Below are 14,399 nucleotides of genomic sequence, written 5' to 3'. Positions count from 1 at the left end.
CAGTTCATTCAGCTCTTGATGGGAATATCTTTTGGTGTTTGTAACTTTTCAACTTTTTAAGATATTAAGCTTTTTGTTCAACTTTTTTCCCATTGAAACTAATGTTAAATTTTCAAATATTTTCAAATCCTTTCAAATCCTTTCAAATCCTTTCAAATCTTTCAAATCTTAACTAGTTCAGCATACTTTCAGCTAGAGACACCATTCAAATTTTAAAATGTTCATAAGACATTCAGCTATTACCAATTGTTTCATCTTTTAAAAATATTCAGCCAATTTTGAAATATGACAGTTTCAAAAATATGAAAATTAAGTTCTCCAAATCCTTATCTTCAAATGCTTTCAAATCCTTCAAAATCTTCAAATCTATTCAAATCGTAACTGCTTCAGCATACTTTAACCTAGAGACACCATTCAAATTTTAAAATGTTCATAAGACATTCAGCTGTTACCAATTGTTTCATCTTTTAAAAATATTCAGCCAATTTTGAAATATGACAGTTTAAAAAATAGGAAAATGAAGCTCCTTCTTGGATTTTAGAGTGAGACATTCAGCAGTGCTGATAAGTTTCAACTTTTCAAACAAATTACTATAACTTTCATACAGTTTAACTGAGAGAAACAAATTATACCTTAAAATGTAGGAAAACTTGTCCTCTTTCAGCCAATGTAACTCTTAAAGAGCTCACATGGACAGATTTTGAACTATGAGCCTTTAAGCTTGAAGAACTTCTCAAATTTTGAGGAAATCTGCCATTTTTGAATCAGCTTCAAGTGTTTCAAACTGCTTGGATTTAAATATAGTTGACTCCACAGATGTAAAACTACTTTGCTAAGTTCCTCTAAGCCTTCTGCTTCTAATGGTGTTAAAATTATTTTTCTAGCTGCTCAACTTTTCTCACAAGATGTATTTGAAGTCAGTGTTCAGTGTCATTTCTCTCCCGCGATCGGCGGGCGGCCGTCTCATCTCTCCATATATGTTGTGTGTGTTCAAACTGCTTCGATTTAAATATAGTTGACTCCACAGATGTAAAACTACTTTGCTAAGTTCCTCTAAGCCTTCTGCTTCTAACGGTGTTAAAATGATCTTTCTAGCTATTCAACTTTTCTCACAAAACGTGTTTGAAGACGGTCAGATTTGCCCGCGGCTGCAGCAGCTAGCTCTGTGTCTGTCTGTGTAGTCTTTAACTAGGTCAAATGCACTTCCGGTTTGACACAACGAAATGGCTTAATGGTAACACTACCAGCCTTTCGTGCAGGTGGCCCAAGTTCAATCCCCAGGATGTCAGCTCAAAATTAAAAAAAAAAAGTTTTTTTGTAACTATTAAGCATACTTTCAGCCATTTCAAATCTTTCTAGCTCGAAATCATTACACTTTCATCTTTTAAATGTCATTTCAACTTCAAACTCCTGTTTCTTCTCAGCTTTTTTTAGCTTCCATAGCTCTTTCAGCTTTTAGCTTCTTTTAGCTTCTTTAGCTGTTTTAGCCTTTTTTAGCTTCTTTAGCTAACTTCTAACTCTAACTCTTTTGCTCCTTCAGCTGCTTGCTTCTTCAGCTCCTTTAGCTTTAGCTTCTTCAGCTGTTTTAGCTTTAGCTCCTTCAGCTGTTAGCTTCTTCAGCTGTTTTAGCTTTAGCTCCTTCAGCTGTTAGCTTCTTCAGCTGTTTTAGCTTATTTTAGCTTCTTCAGCTTTTAGCTTCTTTTAGCTTCTTTAGCTCCTTTAGCTCTTAGCTTCTTCAGCTCCTTCAGCTTTAGCTTCTTCAGCTCCTTTAGCTTTAGCTTCTTCAGCTCCTTTAGCTTTAGCTTCTTCAGCTACTTCAGCTTTAGCTTCTTCAGCTGTTTTAGCTTTTTTTTAGCTTCTTAAGATATTTTAGCATGGTAATTCAGCTCATGCATTCTCACAGCTGTTTCGCAGGAACAGCTCTTTCTAGTTATTATTATTCTTCCGCCGTTTTTCGGCATTTAACTACTTCAGCATACTTTGAGCTATTTCAACAAATTTGGTATCAAAATGTTCAGCTCATTCAGCTCTTGATGGGAATGTATTTTTGGTGTTTGTAACTTTTCAACTTTTTAAGATATTAAGCTTTTTGTTCAACTTTTTTCCCATTGAAACTAATGTTAAATTTTCAAATCTCTTCAAATCCTTTCAAATCCTTTCAAATCTTTCAAATCTTAACTAGTTCAGCATACTTTCAGCTAGAGACACCATTCAAATTTTAAAATGTTCATAAGACATTCAGCTATTACCAATTGTTTCATCTTTTAAAAATATTCAGCCAATTTTGAAATATGACAGTTTCAAAAATATGAAAATTAAGTTCTCCAAATCCTTATCTTCAAATGCTTTCAAATCCTTCAAAATCTTCAAATCTATTCAAATCGTAACTGCTTCAGCATACTTTAACCTAGAGACACCATTCAAATTTTAAAATGTTCATAAGACATTCAGCTGTTACCAATTGTTTCATCTTTTAAAAATATTCAGCCAATTTTGAAATATGACAGTTTAAAAAATAGGAAAATGAAGCTCCTTCTTGGATTTTAGAGTGAGACATTCAGCAGTGCTGATAAGTTTCAACTTTTCAAACAAATTACTATAACTTTCATACAGTTTAACTGAGAAAAACGAATTATACCTTAAAATGTAGGAAAACTTGTCCTCTTTCAGCCAATGTAACTCTTAAAGAGCTCACATGGACAGATTTTGAACTATGAGCCTTTAAGCTTGAACAACTTGTCAAATTTTGAGGAAATCTGCCATTTTTGAATCAGCTTCAAGTGTTTCAAACTGCTTGGATTTAAATATAGTTGACTCCACAGATGTAAAACTACTTTGCTAAGTTCCTCTAAGCCTTCTGCTTCTAATGGTGTTAAAATTATTTTTCTAGCTGCTCAACTTTTCTCACAAGATGTATTTGAAGTCAGTGTTCGGTGTCATTTCTCTCCCGCGATCGGCGGGCGGCCGTCTCATCTCTCCATATATGTTGTGTGTGTTCAACCTGCTTCGATTTAAATATAGTTCACTCCACAGATGTAAAACTACTTTGCTAAGTTCCTCTAAGCCTTCTGCTTCTAACGGTGTTAAAATTATCTTTCTAGCTATTCAACTTTTCTCACAAAACGTGTTTGAAGACAGTCAGATTTGCCCGCGGCTGCAGCAGCTAGCTCTATGTCTGTCTGTGTAGTCTTTAAGTAGGTCAAATGCACTTCCGGTGTAACACAACGAAATGGCTTAATGGTAACCCTACCAGCCTTTCGTGCAGGTGGCCCGGGTTCAATCCCCAGGATGTCAGCTCAAAATTAAAAAAAAAAGTTTTTTTGTAACTATTTAAGCATACTTTCAGCCATTTCAACTCTTTCTAGCTCGAAATCATTACACTTTCATATTTTAAATGTCATTTCAACTTCAAACTCCTGTTTCTTCTCAGCTTTTTTTAGCTTCCATAGCTCTTTCAGCTTTTAGCTTCTTTTAGCTTCTTTAGCTGTTTTAGCCTTTTTTAGCTTCTTTAGCTAACTTCTAACTCTAACTCTTTTGCTCCTTCAGCTGCTTGCTTCTTCAGCTCCTTTAGCTTTAGCTTCTTCAGCTGTTTTAGCTTTAGCTCCTTCAGCTGTTAGCTTCTTCAGCTGTTTTAGCTTTAGCTCCTTCAGCTGTTAGCTTCTTCAGCTGTTTTAGCTTATTTTAGCTTCTTCAGCTTTTAGCTTCTTTTAGCTTCTTTAGCTCCTTTAGCTCTTAGCTTCTTCAGCTCCTTCAGCTTTAGCTTCTTCAGCTCCTTTAGCTTTAGCTTCTTCAGCTACTTTAGCTTTAGCTTCTTCAGCTACTTCAGCTTTAGCTTCTTCAGCTGTTTTAGCTTTTTTTTAGCTTCTTAAGATATTTTAGCATGGTAATTCAGCTCATGCATTCTCACAGCTGTTTCGCAGGAACAGCTCTTTCTAGTTGTGAGAATGCATGAAGCATTCTCACTATTAAGTTTCTGTTTCTCTTTATTATTGTGAGAATGCATTAAGCATTCTCACTATTAAGTTTCTGTTTCCCTTTATTATTGTGAGAATGCATGAAGCATTCTCACTATTAAGTTCCTGTTTCCCTTTATTATTATTCCGTATTATTCCGCCGTTTTTCGGCATTCAACTACTTCAGCATACTTTGAGCTATTTCAACAAATTTGGTATCAAAATGTTCAGCTCATTCAGCTCTTGATGGGAATGTATTTTTGGTGTTTGTAACTTTTCAACTTTTTAAGATATTAAGCTTTTTGTTCAACTTTTTTCCCATTGAAACTAATGTTAAATTTTCAAATCTCTTCAAATCCTTTAAAATCCTTTCAAATCTTTCAAATCTTAACTAGTTCAGCATACTTTCAGCTAAAGACACCATTCAAATTTTAAAATGTTCATAAGACATTCAGCTATTACCAATTGTTTCATCTTTTAAAAATATTCAGCCAATTTTGAAATATGACAGTTTCAAAAATATGAAAATTAAGTTCTCCAAATCCTTATCTTCAAATGCTTTCAAATCCTTCAAAATCTTCAAATCTATTCAAATCGTAACTGCTTCAGCATACTTTAACCTAGAGACACCATTCAAATTTTAAAATGTTCATAAGACATTCAGCTGTTACCAATTGTTTCATCTTTTAAAAATATTCAGCCAATTTTGAAATATGACAGTTTAAAAAATAGGAAAATGAAGCTCCTTCTTGGATTTTAGAGTGAGACATTCAGCAGTGCTGATAAGTTTCAACTTTTCAAACAAATTACTATAACTTTCATACAGTTTAACTGAGAGAAACGAATTATACCTTAAAATGTAGGAAAACTTGTCCTCTTTCAGCCAATGTAACTCTTAAAGAGCTCACATGGACAGATTTTGAACTATGAGCCTTTAAGCTTGAACAACTTCTCAAATTTTGAGGAAATCTGCCATTTTTGAATCAGCTTCAAGTGTTTCAAACTGCTTGGATTTAAATATAGTTGACTCCACAGATGTAAAACTACTTTGCTAGGTTCCTCTAAGCCTTCTGCTTCTAATGGTGTTAAAATTATTTTTCTAGCTGCTCAACTTTTCTCACAAGATGTATTTGAAGTCAGTGTTCGGTGTCATTTCTCTCCCGCGATCGGCGGGCGGCCGTCTCATCTCTCCATATATGTTGTGTGTGTTCAACCTGCTTCGATTTAAATATAGTTCACTCCACAGATGTAAAACTACTTTGCTAAGTTCCTCTAAGCCTTCTGCTTCTAACGGTGTTAAAATTATCTTTCTAGCTATTCAACTTTTCTCACAAAACGTGTTTGAAGACAGTCAGATTTGTCCCGCGGCTGCAGCAGCTAGCTCTGTGTCTCTCTGTGTAGTCTTTAACTAGGTCAAATGCACTTCCGGTGTAACGCAACGAGATGGCTTAATGGTAACACTTCTAGCCTTTCGTGCAGGTGGCGCGGGTTCAATCCCCATCATGTCAGACCACCCTTTATAATTTTTTTATTTTATAATTATTTAAGCATACTTTCAGCATTTTCAACTGTTTCTAGCTTAATTTTATCTTCAAATTCTTCAGATCATTTCAAATCCTTCAAATCTTAACTACTTTTGCATACTTTCAGCTAGAGACACCATTCAAATTTTAAAATCTTCAAATCTTTTAGCTTTTTAAGATTTTTCTTTATTAAGGTAATTCAGCTCATGCATTCTCACAGCTGTTTCGCAGGAACAGCTCTTTCTAGTTATTCTTCCGTCTTCCGCCGATTTTCGGCATTCAACTACTTCAGCATACTTTGAGCTATTTCAACAAATTTGGTATCAAAATGTTCAGTTCATTCAGCTCTTGATGGGAATATCTTTTGGTGTTTGTAACTTTTCAACTTTTTAAGATATTAAGCTTTTTGTTCAACTTTTTTCCCATTGAAACTAATGTTAAATTTTCAAATATTTTCAAATCCTTTCAAATCCTTTCAAATCCTTTCAAATCTTTCAAATCTTAACTAGTTCAGCATACTTTCAGCTAGAGACACCATTCAAATTTTAAAATGTTCATAAGACATTCAGCTATTACCAATTGTTTCATCTTTTAAAAATATTCAGCCAATTTTGAAATATGACAGTTTCAAAAATATGAAAATTAAGTTCTCCAAATCCTTATCTTCAAATGCTTTCAAATCCTTCAAAATCTTCAAATCTATTCAAATCGTAACTGCTTCAGCATACTTTAACCTAGAGACACCATTCAAATTTTAAAATGTTCATAAGACATTCAGCTGTTACCAATTGTTTCATCTTTTAAAAATATTCAGCCAATTTTGAAATATGACAGTTTAAAAAATAGGAAAATGAAGCTCCTTCTTGGATTTTAGAGTGAGACATTCAGCAGTGCTGATAAGTTTCAACTTTTCAAACAAATTACTATAACTTTCATACAGTTTAACTGAGAGAAACAAATTATACCTTAAAATGTAGGAAAACTTGTCCTCTTTCAGCCAATGTAACTCTTAAAGAGCTCACATGGACAGATTTTGAACTATGAGCCTTTAAGCTTGAAGAACTTCTCAAATTTTGAGGAAATCTGCCATTTTTGAATCAGCTTCAAGTGTTTCAAACTGCTTGGATTTAAATATAGTTGACTCCACAGATGTAAAACTACTTTGCTAAGTTCCTCTAAGCCTTCTGCTTCTAATGGTGTTAAAATTATTTTTCTAGCTGCTCAACTTTTCTCACAAGATGTATTTGAAGTCAGTGTTCAGTGTCATTTCTCTCCCGCGATCGGCGGGCGGCCGTCTCATCTCTCCATATATGTTGTGTGTGTTCAAACTGCTTCGATTTAAATATAGTTGACTCCACAGATGTAAAACTACTTTGCTAAGTTCCTCTAAGCCTTCTGCTTCTAACGGTGTTAAAATGATCTTTCTAGCTATTCAACTTTTCTCACAAAACGTGTTTGAAGACGGTCAGATTTGCCCGCGGCTGCAGCAGCTAGCTCTGTGTCTGTCTGTGTAGTCTTTAACTAGGTCAAATGCACTTCCGGTTTGACACAACGAAATGGCTTAATGGTAACACTACCAGCCTTTCGTGCAGGTGGCCCAAGTTCAATCCCCAGGATGTCAGCTCAAAATTAAAAAAAAAAAGTTTTTTTGTAACTATTAAGCATACTTTCAGCCATTTCAAATCTTTCTAGCTCGAAATCATTACACTTTCATCTTTTAAATGTCATTTCAACTTCAAACTCCTGTTTCTTCTCAGCTTTTTTTAGCTTCCATAGCTCTTTCAGCTTTTAGCTTCTTTTAGCTTCTTTAGCTGTTTTAGCCTTTTTTAGCTTCTTTAGCTAACTTCTAACTCTAACTCTTTTGCTCCTTCAGCTGCTTGCTTCTTCAGCTCCTTTAGCTTTAGCTTCTTCAGCTGTTTTAGCTTTAGCTCCTTCAGCTGTTAGCTTCTTCAGCTGTTTTAGCTTTAGCTCCTTCAGCTGTTAGCTTCTTCAGCTGTTTTAGCTTATTTTAGCTTCTTCAGCTTTTAGCTTCTTTTAGCTTCTTTAGCTCCTTTAGCTCTTAGCTTCTTCAGCTCCTTCAGCTTTAGCTTCTTCAGCTCCTTTAGCTTTAGCTTCTTCAGCTCCTTTAGCTTTAGCTTCTTCAGCTACTTCAGCTTTAGCTTCTTCAGCTGTTTTAGCTTTTTTTTAGCTTCTTAAGATATTTTAGCATGGTAATTCAGCTCATGCATTCTCACAGCTGTTTCGCAGGAACAGCTCTTTCTAGTTGTGAGAATGCATGAAGCATTCTCACTATTAAGTTCCTGTTTCTCTTTATTATTATTCCGTATTATTATTCCGCCGTTTTTCGGCATTCAACTACTTCAGCATACTTTGAGCTATTTCAACAAATTTGGTATCAAAATGTTCAGCTCATTCAGCTCTTGATGGGAATGTATTTTTGGTGTTTGTAACTTTTCAACTTTTTAAGATATTAAGCTTTTTGTTCAACTTTTTTCCCATTGAAACTAATGTTAAATTTTCAAATCTCTTCAAATCCTTTCAAATCCTTTCAAATCTTTCAAATCTTAACTAGTTCAGCATACTTTCAGCTAGAGACACCATTCAAATTTTAAAATGTTCATAAGACATTCAGCTATTACCAATTGTTTCATCTTTTAAAAATATTCAGCCAATTTTGAAATATGACAGTTTCAAAAATATGAAAATTAAGTTCTCCAAATCCTTATCTTCAAATGCTTTCAAATCCTTCAAAATCTTCAAATCTATTCAAATCGTAACTGCTTCAGCATACTTTAACCTAGAGACACCATTCAAATTTTAAAATGTTCATAAGACATTCAGCTGTTACCAATTGTTTCATCTTTTAAAAATATTCAGCCAATTTTGAAATATGACAGTTTAAAAAATAGGAAAATGAAGCTCCTTCTTGGATTTTAGAGTGAGACATTCAGCAGTGCTGATAAGTTTCAACTTTTCAAACAAATTACTATAACTTTCATACAGTTTAACTGAGAGAAACGAATTATACCTTAAAATGTAGGAAAACTTGTCCTCTTTCAGCCAATGTAACTCTTAAAGAGCTCACATGGACAGATTTTGAACTATGAGCCTTTAAGCTTGAACAACTTGTCAAATTTTGAGGAAATCTGCCATTTTTGAATCAGCTTCAAGTGTTTCAAACTGCTTGGATTTAAATATAGTTGACTCCACAGATGTAAAACTACTTTGCTAAGTTCCTCTAAGCCTTCTGCTTCTAATGGTGTTAAAATTATTTTTCTAGCTGCTCAACTTTTCTCACAAGATGTATTTGAAGTCAGTGTTCGGTGTCATTTCTCTCCCGCGATCGGCGGGCGGCCGTCTCATCTCTCCATATATGTTGTGTGTGTTCAACCTGCTTCGATTTAAATATAGTTGACTCCACAGATGTAAAACTACTTTGCTAAGTTCCTCTAAGCCTTCTGCTTCTAACGGTGTTAAAATTATCTTTCTAGCTATTCAACTTTTCTCACAAAACGTGTTTGAAGACAGTCAGATTTGCCCGCGGCTGCAGCAGCTAGCTCTGTGTCTGTCTGTGTAGTCTTTAACTTGGTCAAATGCACTTCCGGTGTAAAACAACGAAATGGCTCACTGGTAACCCTACCAGCCTTTCGTGCAGGTGGCCCGGGTTCAATCCCCAGCATGTCAGCTCAAAATTTAAAAAAAAAGTTTTTTTGTAACTATTTAAGCATACTTTCAGCCATTTCAACTCTTTCTAGCTCGAAATCATTACACTTTCATCTTTTAAATGTCATTTCAACTTCAAACTTCTGTTTCTTCTCAGCTTTTTTTAGCTTCCATAGCTCGTTCAGCTTTTAGCTTCTATTAGCTTCTTTAGCTGTTTTAGCCTTTTTTAGCTTCTTTAGCTAACTTCTAACTCTAACTCTTTTGCTCCTTCAGCTGCTTGCTTCTTCAGCTCCTTTAGCTTTAGCTTCTTCAGCTGTTTTAGCTTTAGCTCCTTCAGCTGTTAGCTTCTTCAGCTGTTTTAGCTTTAGCTCCTTCAGCTGTTAGCTTCTTCAGCTGTTTTAGCTTATTTTAGCTTCTTCAGCTTTTAGCTTCTTTTAGCTTCTTTAGCTCCTTTAGCTCTTAGCTTCTTCAGCTCCTTCAGCTTTAGCTTCTTCAGCTCCTTTAGCTTTAGCTTCTTCAGCTCCTTTAGCTTTAGCTTCTTCAGCTACTTCAGCTTTAGCTTCTTCAGCTGTTTTAGCTTTTTTTTAGCTTCTTAAGATATTTTAGCATGGTAATTCAGCTCATGCATTCTCACAGCTGTTTCGCAGGAACAGCTCTTTCTAGTTATTATTGTGAGAATGCATGAAGCATTCTCACTATTAAGTTCCTGTTTCTCTTTATTATTATTATTATTATTCCATATTATTCCGCCGTTTTTCGGCATTCAACTACTTCAGCATACTTTGAGCTATTTCAACAAATTTGGTATCAAAATGTTCAGCTCATTCAGCTCTTGATGGGAATGTATTTTTGGTGTTTGTAACTTTTCAACTTTTTAAGATATTAAGCTTTTTGTTCAACTTTTTTCCCATTGAAACTAATGTTAAATTTTCAAATCTCTTCAAATCCTTTCAAATCCTTTCAAATCTTTCAAATCTTAACTAGTTCAGCATACTTTCAGCTAGAGACACCATTCAAATTTTAAAATGTTCATAAGACATTCAGCTATTACCAATTGTTTCATCTTTTAAAAATATTCAGCCAATTTTGAAATATGACAGTTTCAAAAATATGAAAATTAAGTTCTCCAAATCCTTATCTTCAAATGCTTTCAAATCCTTCAAAATCTTCAAATCTATTCAAATCGTAACTGCTTCAGCATACTTTAACCTAGAGACACCATTCAAATTTTAAAATGTTCATAAGACATTCAGCTGTTACCAATTGTTTCATCTTTTAAAAATATTCAGCCAATTTTGAAATATGACAGTTTAAAAAATAGGAAAATGAAGCTCCTTCTTGGATTTTAGAGTGAGACATTCAGCAGTGCTGATAAGTTTCAACTTTTCAAACAAATTACTATAACTTTCATACAGTTTAACTGAGAGAAACAAATTATACCTTAAAATGTAGGAAAACTTGTCCTCTTTCAGCCAATGTAACTCTTAAAGAGCTCACATGGACAGATTTTGAACTATGAGCCTTTAAGCTTGAACAACTTGTCAAATTTTGAGGAAATCTGCCATTTTTGAATCAGCTTCAAGTTTTTCAAACTGCTTGGATTTAAATATAGTTGACTCCACAGATGTAAAACTACTTTGCTAAGTTCCTCTAAGCCTTCTGCTTCTAATGGTGTTAAAATTATTTTTCTAGCTGCTCAACTTTTCTCACAAGATGTATTTGAAGTCAGTGTTCGGTGTCATTTCTCTCCCGCGATCGGCGGGCGGCCGTCTCATCTCTCCATATATGTTGTGTGTGTTCAACCTGTTTCGATTTAAATATAGTTCACTCCACAGATGTAAAACTACTTTGCTAAGTTCCTCTAAGCCTTCTGCTTCTAACGGTGTTAAAATTATCTTTCTAGCTATTCAACTTTTCTCACAAAACGTGTTTGAAGACAGTCAGATTTGCCCGCGGCTGCAGCAGCTAGCTCTGTGTCTGTCTGTGTAGTCTTTAACTAGGTCAAATGCACTTCCGGTGTAACACAACGAAATGGCTCAATGGTAACCCTATCAGCCTTTCGTGCAGGTGGCCCGGGTTCAATCCCCAGGATGTCAGCTCAAAATTAAAAAAAAAAGTTTTTTTGTAACTATTTAAGCATACTTTCAGCCATTTCAACTCTTTCTAGCTCGAAATCATTACACTTTCATCTTTTAAATGTCATTTCAACTTCAAACTCCTGTTTCTTCTCAGCTTTTTTTAGCTTCCATAGCTCTTTCAGCTTTTAGCTTCTTTTAGCTTCTTTAGCTGTTTTAGCCTTTTTTAGCTTCTTTAGCTAACTTCTAACTCTAACTCTTTTGCTCCTTCAGCTCCTTGCTTCTTCAGCTCCTTTAGCTTTAGCTTCTTCAGCTGTTTTAGCTTTAGCTCCTTCAGCTGTTAGCTTCTTCAGCTGTTTTAGCTTTAGCTCCTTCAGCTGTTAGCTTCTTCAGCTGTTTTAGCTTATTTTAGCTTCTTTAGCTCCTTTAGCTCTTAGCTTCTTCAGCTCCTTCAGCTTTAGCTTCTTCAGCTGTTTTAGCTTTTTTTTAGCTTCTTAAGATATTTTAGCATGGTAATTCAGCTCATGCATTCTCACAGCTGTTTCGCAGGAACAGCTCTTTCTAGTTATTATTATTCTTCCGCCGTTTTTCGGCATTTAACTACTTCAGCATACTTTGAGCTATTTCAACAAATTTGGTATCAAAATGTTCAGCTCATTCAGCTCTTGATGGGAATGTATTTTTGGTGTTTGTAACTTTTCAACTTTTTAAGATATTAAGCTTTTTGTTCAACTTTTTTCCCATTGAAACTAATGTTAAATTTTCAAATCTCTTCAAATCCTTTCAAATCCTTTCAAATCTTTCAAATCTTAACTAGTTCAGCATACTTTCAGCTAGAGACACCATTCAAATTTTAAAATGTTCATAAGACATTCAGCTATTACCAATTGTTTCATCTTTTAAAAATATTCAGCCAATTTTGAAATATGACAGTTTCAAAAATATGAAAATTAAGTTCTCCAAATCCTTATCTTCAAATGCTTTCAAATCCTTCAAAATCTTCAAATCTATTCAAATCGTAACTGCTTCAGCATACTTTAACCTAGAGACACCATTCAAATTTTAAAATGTTCATAAGACATTCAGCTGTTACCAATTGTTTCATCTTTTAAAAATATTCAGCCAATTTTGAAATATGACAGTTTAAAAAATAGGAAAATGAAGCTCCTTCTTGGATTTTAGAGTGAGACATTCAGCAGTGCTGATAAGTTTCAACTTTTCAAACAAATTACTATAACTTTCATACAGTTTAACTGAGAAAAACGAATTATACCTTAAAATGTAGGAAAACTTGTCCTCTTTCAGCCAATGTAACTCTTAAAGAGCTCACATGGACAGATTTTGAACTATGAGCCTTTAAGCTTGAACAACTTGTCAAATTTTGAGGAAATCTGCCATTTTTGAATCAGCTTCAAGTGTTTCAAACTGCTTGGATTTAAATATAGTTGACTCCACAGATGTAAAACTACTTTGCTAAGTTCCTCTAAGCCTTCTGCTTCTAATGGTGTTAAAATTATTTTTCTAGCTGCTCAACTTTTCTCACAAGATGTATTTGAAGTCAGTGTTCGGTGTCATTTCTCTCCCGCGATCGGCGGGCGGCCGTCTCATCTCTCCATATATGTTGTGTGTGTTCAACCTGCTTCGATTTAAATATAGTTCACTCCACAGATGTAAAACTACTTTGCTAAGTTCCTCTAAGCCTTCTGCTTCTAACGGTGTTAAAATTATCTTTCTAGCTATTCAACTTTTCTCACAAAACGTGTTTGAAGACAGTCAGATTTGCCCGCGGCTGCAGCAGCTAGCTCTATGTCTGTCTGTGTAGTCTTTAAGTAGGTCAAATGCACTTCCGGTGTAACACAACGAAATGGCTTAATGGTAACCCTACCAGCCTTTCGTGCAGGTGGCCCGGGTTCAATCCCCAGGATGTCAGCTCAAAATTAAAAAAAAAAGTTTTTTTGTAACTATTTAAGCATACTTTCAGCCATTTCAACTCTTTCTAGCTCGAAATCATTACACTTTCATATTTTAAATGTCATTTCAACTTCAAACTCCTGTTTCTTCTCAGCTTTTTTTAGCTTCCATAGCTCTTTCAGCTTTTAGCTTCTTTTAGCTTCTTTAGCTGTTTTAGCCTTTTTTAGCTTCTTTAGCTAACTTCTAACTCTAACTCTTTTGCTCCTTCAGCTGCTTGCTTCTTCAGCTCCTTTAGCTTTAGCTTCTTCAGCTGTTTTAGCTTTAGCTCCTTCAGCTGTTAGCTTCTTCAGCTGTTTTAGCTTTAGCTCCTTCAGCTGTTAGCTTCTTCAGCTGTTTTAGCTTATTTTAGCTTCTTCAGCTTTTAGCTTCTTTTAGCTTCTTTAGCTCCTTTAGCTCTTAGCTTCTTCAGCTCCTTCAGCTTTAGCTTCTTCAGCTCCTTTAGCTTTAGCTTCTTCAGCTACTTTAGCTTTAGCTTCTTCAGCTACTTCAGCTTTAGCTTCTTCAGCTGTTTTAGCTTTTTTTTAGCTTCTTAAGATATTTTAGCATGGTAATTCAGCTCATGCATTCTCACAGCTGTTTCGCAGGAACAGCTCTTTCTAGTTGTGAGAATGCATGAAGCATTCTCACTATTAAGTTTCTGTTTCTCTTTATTATTGTGAGAATGCATTAAGCATTCTCACTATTAAGTTTCTGTTTCCCTTTATTATTGTGAGAATGCATGAAGCATTCTCACTATTAAGTTCCTGTTTCCCTTTATTATTATTCCGTATTATTCCGCCGTTTTTCGGCATTCAACTACTTCAGCATACTTTGAGCTATTTCAACAAATTTGGTATCAAAATGTTCAGCTCATTCAGCTCTTGATGGGAATGTATTTTTGGTGTTTGTAACTTTTCAACTTTTTAAGATATTAAGCTTTTTGTTCAACTTTTTTCCCATTGAAACTAATGTTAAATTTTCAAATCTCTTCAAATCCTTTAAAATCCTTTCAAATCTTTCAAATCTTAACTAGTTCAGCATACTTTCAGCTAAAGACACCATTCAAATTTTAAAATGTTCATAAGACATTCAGCTATTACCAATTGTTTCATCTTTTAAAAATATTCAGCCAATTTTGAAATATGACAGTTTCAAAAATATGAAAATTAAGTTCTCCAAATCCTTATCTTCAAATGCTTTCAAATCCTTCAAAATCTTCAAATCTATTCAAATCG

The sequence above is a fragment of the Odontesthes bonariensis genome, chromosome 11 (assembly GCF_027942865.1).
Source record: "Odontesthes bonariensis isolate fOdoBon6 chromosome 11, fOdoBon6.hap1, whole genome shotgun sequence".
In the NCBI taxonomy this organism is placed as follows: Eukaryota; Metazoa; Chordata; class Actinopteri; order Atheriniformes; family Atherinopsidae; genus Odontesthes; species Odontesthes bonariensis.
This window is presented reverse-complemented; position numbering follows the sequence as displayed.